Below are 15,722 nucleotides of genomic sequence, written 5' to 3'. Positions count from 1 at the left end.
CACTACACCTGTAGCAAGCAAATCTGCGAACTTTTGATTCTGGAGGTGTTCTTCTGGCAAAACTAGCAGCAGCTAATTTTGCAGGGCCTTCGTGGTCAGTCATGACGGCTCTCGTTCAGGCCAACGGTTGTTCCGAGCTCATCTGTTCCATCCTGGATGAAGCACGTAATATATATCTGACATGTTGCGGTAGTCCAGAAACGAATACGTACGTTAAGCAACATTCGAGCAACGGTCCCCCAACCAACCGGGCCAGGCATCGCAGCTCAGCAAAAAAACTCACCCACCGTCTCATCAGGGTGGACTGTCGAGTGACAAACTGGTCATATATATTAAATACATCTGTACCATACGCGGTTATAAGGACCCGCTTAATCTGTTCTGTACAGGTTGCCTGTATATGGCCAGGGTTCGACATTGCAATATCAATGACAGGACGCACTCGCTATTTTTCATAGTGCAAAACTCACACACAAGTTCTACTTTTCGATCCACTCTATAATGCGCATATCAGCTGCAGCACTACTAGATTTCGAATTCAACCGAAATGTAATATAAAGCCAAAATAGATTTTAGTTTAAAAACTGATTTCAGTAGAGTTTTAAAGTTGTGTTCTGTCCCGCCTACAATTTTTTGAGTCAGTTACAATAATCTTGATATTACACACGTCCATTCGCATAACACACCGTCTTTCTACTCGTCGGTCCTTTCTTTTTCTCCTTCTGTAATGCATCTTGCATGAACTCATTTGCATAAAGTTCGTGTTACCTACACGTGATCGTAAATTACAAAAGCGATGGCGCTATTTAAGCCCTTTTTTTATTTTCCTTAAGAAAATGAACACAACACTCACGCTAGTCAGGTAAGCAACTTTCCCGACAACGTTTTGTTCTTCAGAATTTTTTCAACATAATCTCCACCATTTTGAATGTACTTTTGCCAGCGATGAACGATGACTATATTATTCGTACGGAGCGCGCTTTCCCATGCGATGGTCATTCCAAAAGTATTACCTCTTATCTTTTAAACTAAAAAAAAATAAAGGGGCTATAAAGACGGGAATGATACCTTCTTGTACAATATATTCTTGTACAATATATTCTTGTACAATATATTATTGTACAATATATTCTTTCTACCTGAACCTGTTGTTCACGTTTTTTTCATGAGTCATTTCCCAGCGTCACAACAAAAAGCGTCGTGGTTTTGAGAACTCATGAGAAAAACGAATTTTGAATAACGCATAATTCCCATAATATGTGATAAGGATTTGAGAACCTACGTTAAAAGCCGAATTTAAAATACCTCATTGTACAACAAAAAGAAAATGGCGACAAAATAATCGAACTAACAAGGTGATATTCAAATAACCCACCTTCACGACATCGACTTGCAACGAAGTATTTTGACGATCAAATACCGTTCCAAAAACACAAACATCGAATCATTTAGAGATTCGGTACCGTAGAACCGAACGACTAAACGTTCTATGGGCCTGGAAGCAACTCTAAAAGTTGCACCTATTCCTTAGTTCGTGACACCAACTCTCAAACCAACAAACGAAAACGATAATAAGATTGTTTCAACGAAAATAAAACTTATAAATAAAAAATACGTAAGCTGAATTTTTGTTTTTAGCTAAAGAGTTTGTTTTGTTTTTTTACTTTTGTGTTTTTCGCTAAAAGAAATAATTAAATGCTGAGACTAAAATAACTTGGTTTTAACTTTTTTTCTGCTAAGGGGAAAAGGCAAACTAATGGAGAGAGAGGGTTATAATTATTTTTCTCAAGATTTGCAAAAGTTGTTACTGGGACAACAGCAACAAAAACATATGCTACTGGAACAGCAAGAGAAAACATACTTTTTACTAAAAACTTAAACGAATAAAATCCAAGTTATGGAATGTAACACAGCTTTCGCACTAAGCGCAGTCCGGAACGCTATTGGCAATTTCATTTATTCACCGGACGAATTCAATACTTTTGCGTCGTATTTTTGAAAGGATGACGATATGTACAACATAGATTGTGTCGATTGGGACTAAAAATCTAAAAGTATAATTTAGTTCTTAAACTGGGATCCACAAAAAATAGATTCGGGGATTACATTTTAGAAGAACAGAGTAACAAGATTTTTGAAGCTGTTAAAGCATAAACGGTGTTTTATCAAAAAAAAAAAAACAAAAAAAAAAAAAAACAACGAAGATTTTTTCGCATTTGGATCAATATTCAACAAACATTTGCATCAATATTCAACAAATATTTACATCAATATTCAACAAACATTTGCATCAATATTCAACAAACATTTGCATCAATATTCAACAAACATTTGCATTAATATTCAACAAATATGTACATCAGTATTCAACAAACATTTACATCAATATTAAACAAACATTTGCATCAATATTCAACAAACATTTACATCAATATTCAACAAACATTTACATCAATATTCAACAAACATTTGCATCAATATTGAACAAACAGTTGCATCAATATTCAACAATAATTTACATCAATATTCACAAACATTTGCATCAATATTCAACAAATATGTGCATCAATGTTCAGCAAATATTTGCATGAATATTCAACAAACATTTGCATCAATATCCAATACACATTTACATCAATATCCAACAAACATTTGCATCAATATTCACAAAATATTTACATCAATATTCAACAAACAGTTGCATCAATATTCAACAGACATTTGCATCAATATGCAACAAAAATTTACTTCAATATTCAACAAACATTTGCATCAATATCCACCAAATATTTACATGCATAATGACCAAGCATTTGCATCAATATTCAACAAACAGTTGCATTTATATTAAACAAAGATTTTCTTCAGTATTCAACAAACATTTGTATCAGTATTCAACAGACATTTGCATCAATATTCGCCAAGCATTTGCATCAATATTCAATAAACAGTTGTATCAATATTCAACAAACTTTTGCATCAATATCCAACAAACATTTGCATCAATATTCAACAAACATTTGCATCAATATTCAACAAACATTAGCATCAATATTAAACAAACATTTGCCACGATCTTAAACTAGCTGAACAGAGTGCTAGCGATTACAGATCTCTTATATTCGTCCAAGAATTAGTATTGCTAATGAACTATCAAATTCGACATAGAGTTTAAACTAGACTAGAAAGATAACACAACCTTACACTGCAAAAACTTTCAGGTCACTGCGAACCAGTGATTAACGTTAACATGATGCAAAGGACATTGATACATCAGGAGTTGTGTAGATAAGAAAGATACAATAAAATCAAAACATTATTCTCCCTAGAAAATTACAAAGAAGAACATTAATACCGCCGCGACAGAGAATGCAATTCACTGAAAATTAAATTAAGTCACCACAAGTCAATGTTATCGAAAAGCTTGCTGAACTTGTGACAGAATTTGACATAAAAGCTTTCTTTGAAAAGCGAAGGCCAAATATAAAAGTCATTTTGACACAATATAACAAAAATCGACAAAAAATATACGTTAATATGTGCTGGTGAAAATCCTATATATAATATTTTGGTTGCATAAATTCCTCTCTGGATGAAATTACTATAGGTTTGCAATAACAGATGTCACATACACATTTAATATATCCAAACCAATATCCACTATCATATGCAACTAGAGAACGCCGTTTCATACATATTTATTCCCTATAATAAAAATCTTACATTCCATCCCAGAAGCGTCATCACCACGACCGTCAAGACCTACAAACGAAGTAGTTCGTATTTTTCTTCTCTATTACAAAATACCTCCTACCGACCCCAGTCTACACTGGAAAATATTATTTACATTATACATATACCTCCTTGTCTGCCTTCGTAACTGTCTCATAAACTAATAGACCTACCGTTACCTTTGCTATCTCCGTTAGAAAAATAATAATTCCTCCCTTACAAAGACCTTGTAAATCTCATCGACTGCGAGCAAAGAAATCGCCTTTTCCGGAATAAGACTCTTCGTAAATGAACGAACATACTGTACGTTTACAAAAAAATGGCTGCACACTATTCACTTTGCAATCGTTTTAACGTGAAACAATCCTATTGGTTTTTCTTTTTCTCTACACCACCATACAAAGTTCACACACGCACACAAACGCATGCAGACACATACGCACACACTCACAAAGAGAGATACGCACATAGAGAGAGAGAGAGAGAGAGAGAGAGAGAGAGAGAGAGAGAGAGAGAGAGAGAGAGAGAGAGAATGTGTGTGTGTGAGAGAGAGAGAAAGATATTGACCGAGTTAGATAGATAGAGAGAGAGCAAAAGAGAGAGATAGATGGATAGAGAGAGAAAGATAGAGACCGAGAGAAGAAGAGATAGATAGATAGATAGAGAGGGAGAGAGAGACAGAGAGAGAGACAGAGAGAGAGAGAGAGAGTAAATCATCGTAGCGGTGCTAAACTTTTTATCTCATTACACTAACGCCTTCTGTTACGTTTTAATGTCGTTATTTCGAAGTCTTGAATATAATTCAAAGAAACAAAAACACAAGACCTTTACAAAAAACTGCCTCCCACTATATTCACTGCAATCGATTTAAGGTGAAACAAACCAATTGCTTTGAGAGAGAGAGAGAGAGAGAGAGAGAGAGAGAGAGAGAGAGAGAGAGAGAGAGAGAGAGAGAGAAAGAAATCCATCGTAACTGTGTGGAAACTTTGAACTTATTTCATTCATGCTTCCCGTTAGGGTTGAATGTCGTTTTCTCAAACACCCAAACGTCATACTTTCCCCATGGCTCACTTGATTAATATATTCTTTTTTTATTCTACGCGTACTTTTCCTTTTAGCGTCCAACATTCGCGCTTCGCTAATGCATGTAATTCTTTTTATTCTTTTTGCGCTCGAACCGGTATTCACAGCTATTTACATTTTTTCAAAACCTTTTCTTTTCAAAAAGCCTCTCACAGAGATTAATTATTATTAAATGTTTTCTTTTTACTTTTATACACAAACATAATTAATGCAATATAAATAATGCAAAATACCATATATATATAAAAGAGAGTGACCCATCTACACAGGATATAAACAACTGAGTTAGGCCACTATTGTGTTGAATTTAAGTTTCAAGTTAGAGTGCCTCTCTTCTAAGTAGATCGGACATGCGGACGAACTTTCAAGGTTGGTTCCGAGAAATTGAATATCTTGAGGACTGAGTAATTGTTTTGTTACGTACCGATAGCAAAATTAAAGCCATTATATTTAATTCTACTAGAAACCTTTCGGTCACACGGCATGAAATTAAACGCGAAGCACAAAAAGACCAATTTATCAGTGCTACAAAAGAGAAAATCACAAATAAAGATCAGCAAATACAGGACAGTTTTTCTATGTGTGATAACCACTTACTTTACAGCGAGAGGATAGTAATGGAAAAAGCATTACAAAAAAAAATAATGAAATACTTCTATATTGGTCACCCAGGAATAAACAGATGAAGAACGCCATGCATAGTTATGTATAATGGCCGATAAATAAATCTAACCATCAAAAACATGGATGACTCATACAAGAGTTGTGCTTTGACTGCAAATTTCACCCAATCACATTTAAGCTATGGCCGAAAGCAAACCAACCTTTTTCTTAAGTTCATATAGATTTCGCAGGGAGACTAGAGGATTGGTATTACCTAATTGTGGTGGATAGCCACAAAATGGCAAGATTAAGAGACCTACTAAAATGGCCAGATGTAAGAGACCTACTAAAGAGGTAATTATTAATTTCCTCCATAAATTATTTGCCCAGTTTGGAGTTGTGAACTCATTCCTGACAACCGGACAATTTACTCAACTGAATTCAAGGAGTTCTTTGAAACAAATCAAAATCAAACATGTTACGACTCCTCAATACGAGTTGATCAAATCGGCAAGCGGAACACTTAGTCGACACATTGAAACAAGCACCTAAAAAGCATTTGGTACAATTTCAGACACCGCAACAGCTTCTAAAAGTCTATAAAATTACATCTTATCCTCACACACTAAAAGTCGTATTCCCAGCAGATACTATGTTCTAGCAGAAAATATAATCCGTATTTGAAAAACTGTAGTCAAAGCAAACACAAGTGAGAAGCACATATATTGTACACAAGAAACGCTATAACTAACGAGAAAATGTTTTCTATAAGACTTACAAAAACAACACGTACTTCTGAGAACTGGGCTTAATAAACAAAAGAATCGTAAATATTTCAGATCCTAAATTCACACATGAAAACACCTTAATCAAATAAGAAAGTGTTTGGCGGTGAGCTAAACTATGCGTGCCACAAATATAGCTTAAGAACGAGATCACGTACTCCATGACATCAAACGAAATATTAATTTGCTAAACAGAAAAAAACCATAATATGAATTATATAACAAAACTTATCTCTGTATTGAAAGGAGAATTTCCTTAGAATTAAAGATTAAAATATAAAAAAAATAAATAAAAAATATTTTCATCATACGTAAAACTTTAATGATAAATTTTCAAAATACAATTTAAAAGATGCTTCAAAAGCTATTCTCCTCAAGTATATGTTAATGCCCTAGGAAAAGATCATAAAGAAAGACTAAAAAAACATGTTTAGATAGAATATATTGTACAAGAAAGTGAATACAAAAATGTTGTCGGTATTTTCCGACTGTTACTTAGATAGTATGTAGTTTTGTGTTGGTCGTGATGACCCCCTATGGGAGGATTAGATTCGAGATTTTTATAACGATTAAAAGCGTCTATTACGAATGAATACTTTTTTTTGATGTTTTTTTACTCACTTCCTGACTAACATTTTTTTATCCGTCTTTGTCATTAATATATGTTTCTAGTGAAATGTTCGAGTTTAATTAGTTCCTTTAGTCTGAAAGTCAGTTAAAACATCATATTAAAAGTCAACAATTTTTGGGTAGCCTTAACACGCACCGTATTTCGATCAGATTTTAACACATTTCGATCAGAATTTAAGCGTGATCCACGCATGAAAAAACATGAGGAATATATGTTGATGGGCAACATTTATACTCATAAAGCCAGACATAGTCATATTGTATAAGAAGGAGAAAGAAAAAACCATAATAGATTAATTGCTCCTAATGATGACGGGATAAACAGAGGTGAGAGAGAAAACAACGAAAAACCAACGTCTTATGCACGAGATGCAAGGAAACTGGAATCTTAGGAAGATCTCCATCATTCCTCTAATTATAGTAGTAACATCACTCATTAAAAAGAATTGCAAAAACTATATACCCAGTAAAACAAATACAAGAGATATCCAAACAATTGCACTAAGAATCTTAAAAAGTTCTCTCGGTTATAAGATATTAAACAGCGGGTAAATGTTTGGCCCATTAATAAAATAGGAAGAAATTTGAAAAAAGTCATAGAAGACTTTTATTCATGAAATAATGGCTATATGATTATGAAAATGAAAAATAATTTTGATGTTTAAATCATCGTCTTCTTCCAAAGGATATGATTATATGAAGGAAATGGATTAAGAACATGGTGTTAATATTGACTGAATAATTTTGGTTAACACAATGTTCATTTCTTTTTTCTTTATTTGAACCAGCTCATTTATTGAATCTCTTGCTTCCCGATAATGGAATGGCAATACAATTGAGTATGACTTCTTTTCGTAATATTAAAACACTGGCAGCTATCAAATATTGAATAGTTTGACATGGTTCACGGTCATGTTAAAAAATTCAGTACTCAAAGTTAAGACGTCGGAAGTGGGCTCAATGTGTTTAAATATGAAATGGAAAACAGTAAGCATGAAACGAAATACAAAACCATATGGAATGATTTATTTAACAAATTATTTTAGTTTTAACACTTGTGCTATAATCAAGCAATAAAAATAACAAACTTTCATTTTTACATTTCTATAAATAGTTTATTTTTTGTTTTAACGCTTACTTTATCACAAAAAGAACACTAATGAGCAGTTTTATATAAATTTCTATAAATGGTGTTTTTCGAATAATATATTTATTTTTTTCACATGTTTTATCACAGAATTTTGTCATAAATAATGTATGGACGTTTTTCATTAACACTTCTTGTATTATCAACAAAAAACACATGTTAAACATTTGTATTAAAAGTCTCTTAAAGTGACTAAATAGAAAGCGATACGGCAAGGCATCTCGCCGAATGTATTTAAGCTCATTTTTTCTTTCCATATATTTTCATATGAATACATTTTAAATATTTAATAAAATATTTATAGAAGTCTAAAAATAAAAGTTTTTATTTTTATTATTTAGTGTTTTATGGTAAAGCAAGAAGTAGTTCCATATGGTTTCGTTTTTCGTTTCATGCTGAGTGACTTCCGTTCCATATTTAGATAAACCGAATTCACTTCCGGCGTCTTAACTTTGTGTACTGAATTTTTTGACATAATCCGTTTCACATTAAACTTGATGGTGCTAATTGACGTCTTAGTAGACGACTTCTTTGTTTATGTTTTTAAAAACCCCTTTGTCGTTTAAACGTTCGGTTAAGCGGGTGAGAGTGTGATACGTTGTTCCAGATTAGCAGCGCATCATATGAAAAAGCCATTTAAGCAGTTTCAACGCGCGAGGCAATCTTCTCGTAGATGTGATGCGTTAGATATATTATTTGTCCCCGTTTTTTCGTATGATCCGCCGTAGCTTTTGTAGTTACTCTTCTTTATCACCCAAGCAACACAGAAAAAAATGGCCATATGTATATCTGATAGGCACATAGGTAAGACAAAATAAGTAAAATACCTTATGAATTTTGCATACATTTTAAAACTTTGAAAAATGTAAAAATAATAAAATGTTGGGTTCATTTTTTTCTAATTGTTTATCGTTCTTGTTAACCGGAATTAATTGCTTATTTAAAAAAAAATCTTTTAGATAGTGCATCATAGTAGGGAAAGTTTAAATCACGGATCTATCAGATTTTCTAATAGGTTAAAATGTTGATAACAATATGGTAAGTGCTATAGTAACGAAAATGGTTTAGATAGTGGCCGTATCAAGAGAAACTGTTAAGAAAAGAAAAAACATATATCATCTTCTAAACAAATTTTTCAAGACGAATCCTGAAGCTGTCTTAAGGAGATCGCAAAGCCATTGTAAGGCTTGTCAGGAAAACGAAAAATTCTAGCAGATATTGACACTTATCTGCATGGTCTCATTTCAACAAAAACTGTTCGTCATGATTTTCAAAATGTTATAGTTCATCCCATCAGAAAATCGCCGCTTTCGATTATTTTCCATTATTTTCCAACCACTGTAGTCATTTTATGAGTCGTTGGATTTCTAATCTTGTATACAAATCGTGTAAGAATCGCATTGATACGTTTTTCTGATTAGTTGATCCACTGAATCGAAATGGGAGAGCGTGATTGCAACGTCAAGATACTATTGACCGTATTGCTTTGATATTCATACCAACCTGGGAAATTAATTAGAGAATGAAATCTGCTTAGTTACTTAATTGAAAGTTTCCAGGCAGAACGATCTGATCTGCATAGTTCTGGTCTCATCAACAAGTTTTTAAATCCTTCCAAGTTGTTATATCAAATGCAACCTGTATTAGTGGTAGAAACATAGTTGAGTTGTTTTGACTATCTTTCTACACTAGACCCCTTCCCTATTGACTGATCCGACCATGAACATAATCATACTCCTTAATTCTAGAGGTCCTCAGATATTGCAAATCTTTCTACTCGAATACCGTTCTTCCTTGTACTGTTCGCATTTTAAATCTCGTCTTGCTCACTGATTCCTATACTGTACCAAGTGCAGAAATTAAATGTAATGTTAACAAAGATTTCACTAGAGAACTCTATTTTTAGATGCCTATGTTTGTGTGGCCTCGTACGCCATCGTGGCAATGTGCGTTATTTGGAGTGAATCACATTAACAAAAAACACATCTCCATGTTCTGTTAGACTTTATGTAAGGGTAAATCTTTTTAGTGCGATAGCAACGAAATTTAATTATAAACGTGAAGTGGCATGTTGATAAAATTGCGGACTGTTTTCGAATACTTGTTGGTAGATTTCTATGCATTGGAGTCTGTTCTACTTAAGTTCATAACCACATTTTTAAATGCAATTTTTTAGCCGATATCTGTTGTGACGCAAAAAGGCCACTAAAAAGAGTAAATAGAGAACGATAGTTGTAGTTCTGAGCGCCAATATGGAGTACTACTAGAGTGGGTCCTGGAAATGACCTTAAACTATATCCAGTGGTGAGGCCCAGTTTGCGGCCTTTGGGGAGTGTGGAGCCACCCTTTAATTACCATTGCTCCCAGGTCCACTCTGACCCAGAGTGGTAGTACTTGTTAGGGTCCTAACTATGGGTTAAATAGAAACCGACTTGAAAACAACAAATATATTCTATTAAAATTTTTTTCTTCAGAATCTTTGAATTCGGCATTAAATAACCCGAAAAAGGTTGATATTCCGCAAAACTAAAATAACCAGTCAACCAAATACTAGAGTGACCCTCAATGTATACTTATACAGTTCGGAAGGTATTATATATTGTGTATAGATCAGTATTTGCAAAACCCTCTTCCAAGCCTTTGTGAACTATAAAAAGCTGTTAATATATTTTCCGCTTCGGGTTAATAGTTAGGAGGTCGGTAATTTTCTCTTTTTATCTGACCTTCGTTCTGGTGTAAGTTTGGGTGAATTCAGGTAAAACCTCTCAAAAACTGGTGTCAGTCGGCTTTTATTCTACGGATAATATGTGGCTAGTGTTGTCTGAGTGATGATTTTTTGCCCAGTTTCAGTGGCGTTTATGTGTATGTATTAAACCTAGTATGACACGAGAGTCATTCTAAAATTACGCTTCTCCCTTTTTTTTTTAAAACTAAAACCCTATTACATTGAAGATCTACGAACATGGGAGTAGTACCATTAATAGAGCGACATTTTCCGTCCCATAATTTATGTTATACGTAGTCATCACTATTCTCAATACACTTTGCTAGATGCTTTGAAATGACTCGGTCTTAAAACTCCAGAGCGCGCTTTGTCACTCACATCTCTCTCCCCATGCTGGCAGAGATAAACCCATCTTCCAACTGTAACGACATAAATTGCATCAGCTTGGTAATCCTTCATAAGACGGCGGTGAATTTTGATCGGTTTACTTTTTTTTGTATATATGAATTCAATGATATCTATCTACCCCTGACGCATCTCCGTGACGACAGTTGTTTTTTAAAGTCTCACACCGCTAATATCGGCAATAGAAAGATGAAACTTTCATGGGCTAACTACATACATTTAATGATCCTGACAATGCAACTTGTAACCTATTCTGATCATTTCTGAAGGAATAAAAAATAGGAGACATTACTTTAGGAATGTCTTATATATATATATATTTATATATATATGTGTGTATATATCACCAATCTTTAGTAAAATTACACTTTAGTTTCTGAATGAGATCTTTATTCATTGCGCAAAGTCAGTTAATTTTTTTATTTCTACGTTAATACAGTGAAATTGAAGTGTTAAAAACTGGTATTTGTCAATCATACTTGCAGCCTGTTTATAGTTTATAATATAAGTTTATGTTTCTCTTTAAATCTTCACCTCTTTTCGTTTGTGCTTTGAAAGACCTTTTTTATTCTTCCCTATTTATAATGCTTTTATTTTTAGTTCAATTTTTAATTGTTTTCGTCATAGTGGCGTTAATTCTCAACGTCGTTTGGAATTATATGCGCTATTATTTTCTGCATTGATTTACTGTTTTTACTTCAGTTGATTAGTTGTGTTTTTTTATATTCAATTGGTTTTCATATTTTGCTTGATTACAAATGGATGTCTTATGGCACGTTTTCGTTTCTATGTCTTTAAACTAACATATTTTTAGTAAAGATCCGAAAGGTATCACATGTTTATCCAGTCCGTTCCAAATAAATTTTAGTACGAACACTTTTTTTTAAATATGGCAGTCAAGTTTACTGGTAAAGTTAATTCACCAATAAAAGTATGTTTATTATCAGTCACAGAGCGAGCAGACGTTTGTGTTTTCAAAATGTTTTTTTACGTACCCAAATTTATTGAAAGATCGAACCAATTTCCAACTATAATTTTATTGTTGTATTAAACATGTTTACTAATACACACTTGCGTAAATTTTCGTATGGTTTTTCGTAGAACCTTGTCTGTCTAATTCTGCTTTTTACTTTGTTTTTGCTTCTATAATACGAATCTTTATGACCACACTTGCCACAATTTTTGCAGGTTTTGTTCCGAAAACGATAATGTGTTTTTTCAATATAATTTTCCACATCGGTTTCATGAGAGTAATGTCTTTTGTTTTTGTTCGGTTCATGCGTTTTGAAAATGTGGGTTATCATTTATTCTCTCTATTTTTCTGAAGAGTAATTTTTTTTTATTTATACTGAAATCTATGGTCTTTTTTCAGAAAAGTAAAGTATATTTACTTTTCCAACATATGAGATGCCTTCTCTGTGTTCTACAAATCGCTTTGCACTCTTATAGCTATTTGACAATCTTTCGCAAATTTTTTGTAGAATGAAATTGTGTGTGCTTTTAAATTTTGCTTGTATATTTATTCTAATTTTCGCATTCTTTGCCCACATTAATCACTGAACAAAAATGAGACATTAAATGATAATTTTGCTAGTCGAAAGTCGTTACAAGTCTTGTTTACGACCGACGCGAAGATCAAATAACCTACGTGGTCCGATTTAGTCAAATTAAAACATTTCCACTTTTTGGGAAACAATGGCAATTTAAGACTGAACAGTTTAAGTAACTTCAGAGTTTCCGTTGGGTTATTTTAGGTATGATGTAATCTACGAATCTGCTGTATTCCACACTCTCTTACTTTCGTAAAAGTAGTCGGAATCTTTTCAACTCATGCCAGTCCTCACAATCGCCATTGAAATAAAAAAAGCGCCAGACATTTTGTCTTCATCTTGTGAAAACACTGTATTGCTGATTACTGTACAGATTTTTGAGAAGTAATTATTGATTTTTAGCATGTGTGTGGCATGTGTTTGTCTTTAATTGTTTTTCTCTCAGTTTGTTGATGTGGTTTGCTTAAAAAGTCTTCATTTCTTCCTGGCACGTTCGTCTAAATTCATTCCAGTCAAGTGCCAAGTCTCAAAAATTTTAATTAGAATATTTAGATTTCAAAGATTGCACGTAATTTGGTCCTAGCCACGGATTTGCCAGTCCTTCGTTTATCGTTTAAATGTCACTATACACCAGGAAATTGGATATACGTTCATCACTCACTCTGATGACGTGGCTAGACCATCTCAGCTGTGACTGAATGTCACAGGTTAGATGTCATTTATGCACGTTTTATATGCATCGTGCATTGGACTGGTTAACTTGTTCACCTCTCCATTGTTGTTATAGAACCGGTCCTGATGTTTGCAAATAGGAAGCCCGAATACTTTAAGCGATAAAGCATATACCACATCTTCAATGTCGTCCGTTATTTCAACTACCTCAGAAATATGTCTTAGATTTTTCCTGGGGTTTATAATGGTACGACATTAATGCGTTTTTGGATTTTTGACATTCATAGCTTTCTCCCAGCAAGACAGAAGAGGATTTTATTCGAAGAAGGGCACGATCAAAAAAGAAAACAAGTGCTATAAAAACTACGTGTAATCAATGGGTAATTGTTACGGCTTTACCTTATCATGTGCTCCAAAAAGAATTCTTCGTTTCTTTTTCTCTTTTACTTTCGCTCTCTATCCTGCTCTAAACAAGTCTGTCGACCTAGTCCCGAAATCCCAAAACTCCATCATGAAATGTTTTAAAACAATACAAGATTAAATCCGGATCTTCAACTTCCAACGGAGACCCCCACTGACATGTCTAATTCTCCAACATCAGGGGTATACGTTCTAACCTTCCAGAGGTTGAAACACAATTACAGGAGACTAGACCAGACCTATTATTCCTAAGCGAAACTGGCATTGGACAGATTATTCCCCTAGATGAGTTCGTAGTTAAAGGATACTCTAACAACTTCCAAATCTGACCCTCAAGATCGCCATGGCTATGGATTATGTGCCTATATTAAAGATTACTTACCATGTTGTAGGGACATCTCAAGAGAAGATCCTAACTTACCCTATATGCGCTTTCGGGTTGCACTTGCTCACACTACTGCGTTTATATTTACTCTCTATCGCCCCCACAACAGCGGAGTTACTATCTTTAAAAGCATATCTGAGAAAATTAAACATGTCCTATCTGCTTTTTTCAGCTAACATTCACGTATGTGGAGATTTCAATGTTCACAATGTGGAATGGTTCGCCCACTCAAACAAGACCGATGATGAGGGGACGTTCTGTCACGATTTCTCCATAGCGTATGACCTCACTAAGATTGTTCCCGAACCATCGCATGTGCCCGACTCTGACGGCCAGTATGCAAGTCTCCTAGACCTTTTTCTCACAACTTGCACTGAATTATGTTCAGTTTCTGTTCTGTCTCCACTTGGATCTCTTGGCCACTCTGTTGTATCAATTAACATAAAAATGAAATGTAAAAAGTCTTTAGATGTACCTCTCCATCGTACAGTATATCGATACTCTATGGCAGACTGGGATAGCTTCCGTACATTTATATCAGATCTACCTCTGTGTTCCATGTTTAAAAGGATGTGTCCTATATAGTATCAGACCTGATAGAATGGTTAATTGTAGGTATTGACCGTTTCATACTCTCGAAAAAGTTCCAGCGAAAATCTAGCAGCCAGCCATGGTTCTCTCTAGAATATGTTGCTGTCATTGCGCACAGAAATCACTATTTCCATTGCTTCAAATGTAATAGATGTACTAAGACTAAGGCTACTTTTGGAACTGTCAGCAACCATTGTAAAATAGTAATAAATAACGCAAGAGAGTTGTATGCTCAATCCGTCAAGTCCAAAGTAGCTGAGCAGCGGCTTGGTTCCCACCAGTTTTGGTAAATAGCAAATAGAATCCTGAACAGAAGCGTGTGCTCTATCCCAACTATCATCAATGGACCTGAGTTAATCTCGTCAGCATCAGACAAAGCCAAACTCTTTGTCAAGAACTTTGAAGCTAATTATACCCTTTGCGACCAAGGCCACCAACCCCCAATATTTCCTCCTGTATCAGAAAACACGCTATGTGATATACAAATATCTGTACGTGATGTCGCCAAGCTAATCAAAAACCTTGATTCCAGTAAAGCAACCGGCCCTGACGGTATTCCAAGTATAGTACTCAAAAAACTTCAACCAGAACTAGCGCCCATACTTACAAAACTGTTTAAGCGTTGTCTTAAGGAAAATTGCTTCCCATCACCCTGGAAAATCTTATCAGTTTGCCCTGTATTTAAGAATTCAGGTGATCGCTCATCCCATTCTCAGTACAGGCCAATAAGTCTCCTGTGCGTCATGAGTAAGTTGCTGGAATCTGTGTTAAATACAAAAGTAATCAACTATCTCAACAAAAATAACCTTCTTAATGACACACAATATGGTTTTTGTTCTGCTAGATCTACAGCAGATGTGCTTACAGTAATATCTCATAAGATTAGCGAATCTCTCGACAGAGGCAACCTTTCTAGGGCAATTGCTATTGACATATTAAAGGCCTTTGATAGGGTATGGCATAAAGGTTTACATCACAAGATCTCCAGCTATGG

The sequence above is a fragment of the Euprymna scolopes genome, chromosome 17 (assembly GCF_053919585.1).
Source record: "Euprymna scolopes isolate OS-2025 chromosome 17, ASM5391958v1, whole genome shotgun sequence".
In the NCBI taxonomy this organism is placed as follows: Eukaryota; Metazoa; Mollusca; class Cephalopoda; order Sepiida; family Sepiolidae; genus Euprymna; species Euprymna scolopes.
The sequence above is the reverse complement of the archived record's forward strand: the minus strand, read 5'-3'. Positions refer to the sequence as shown.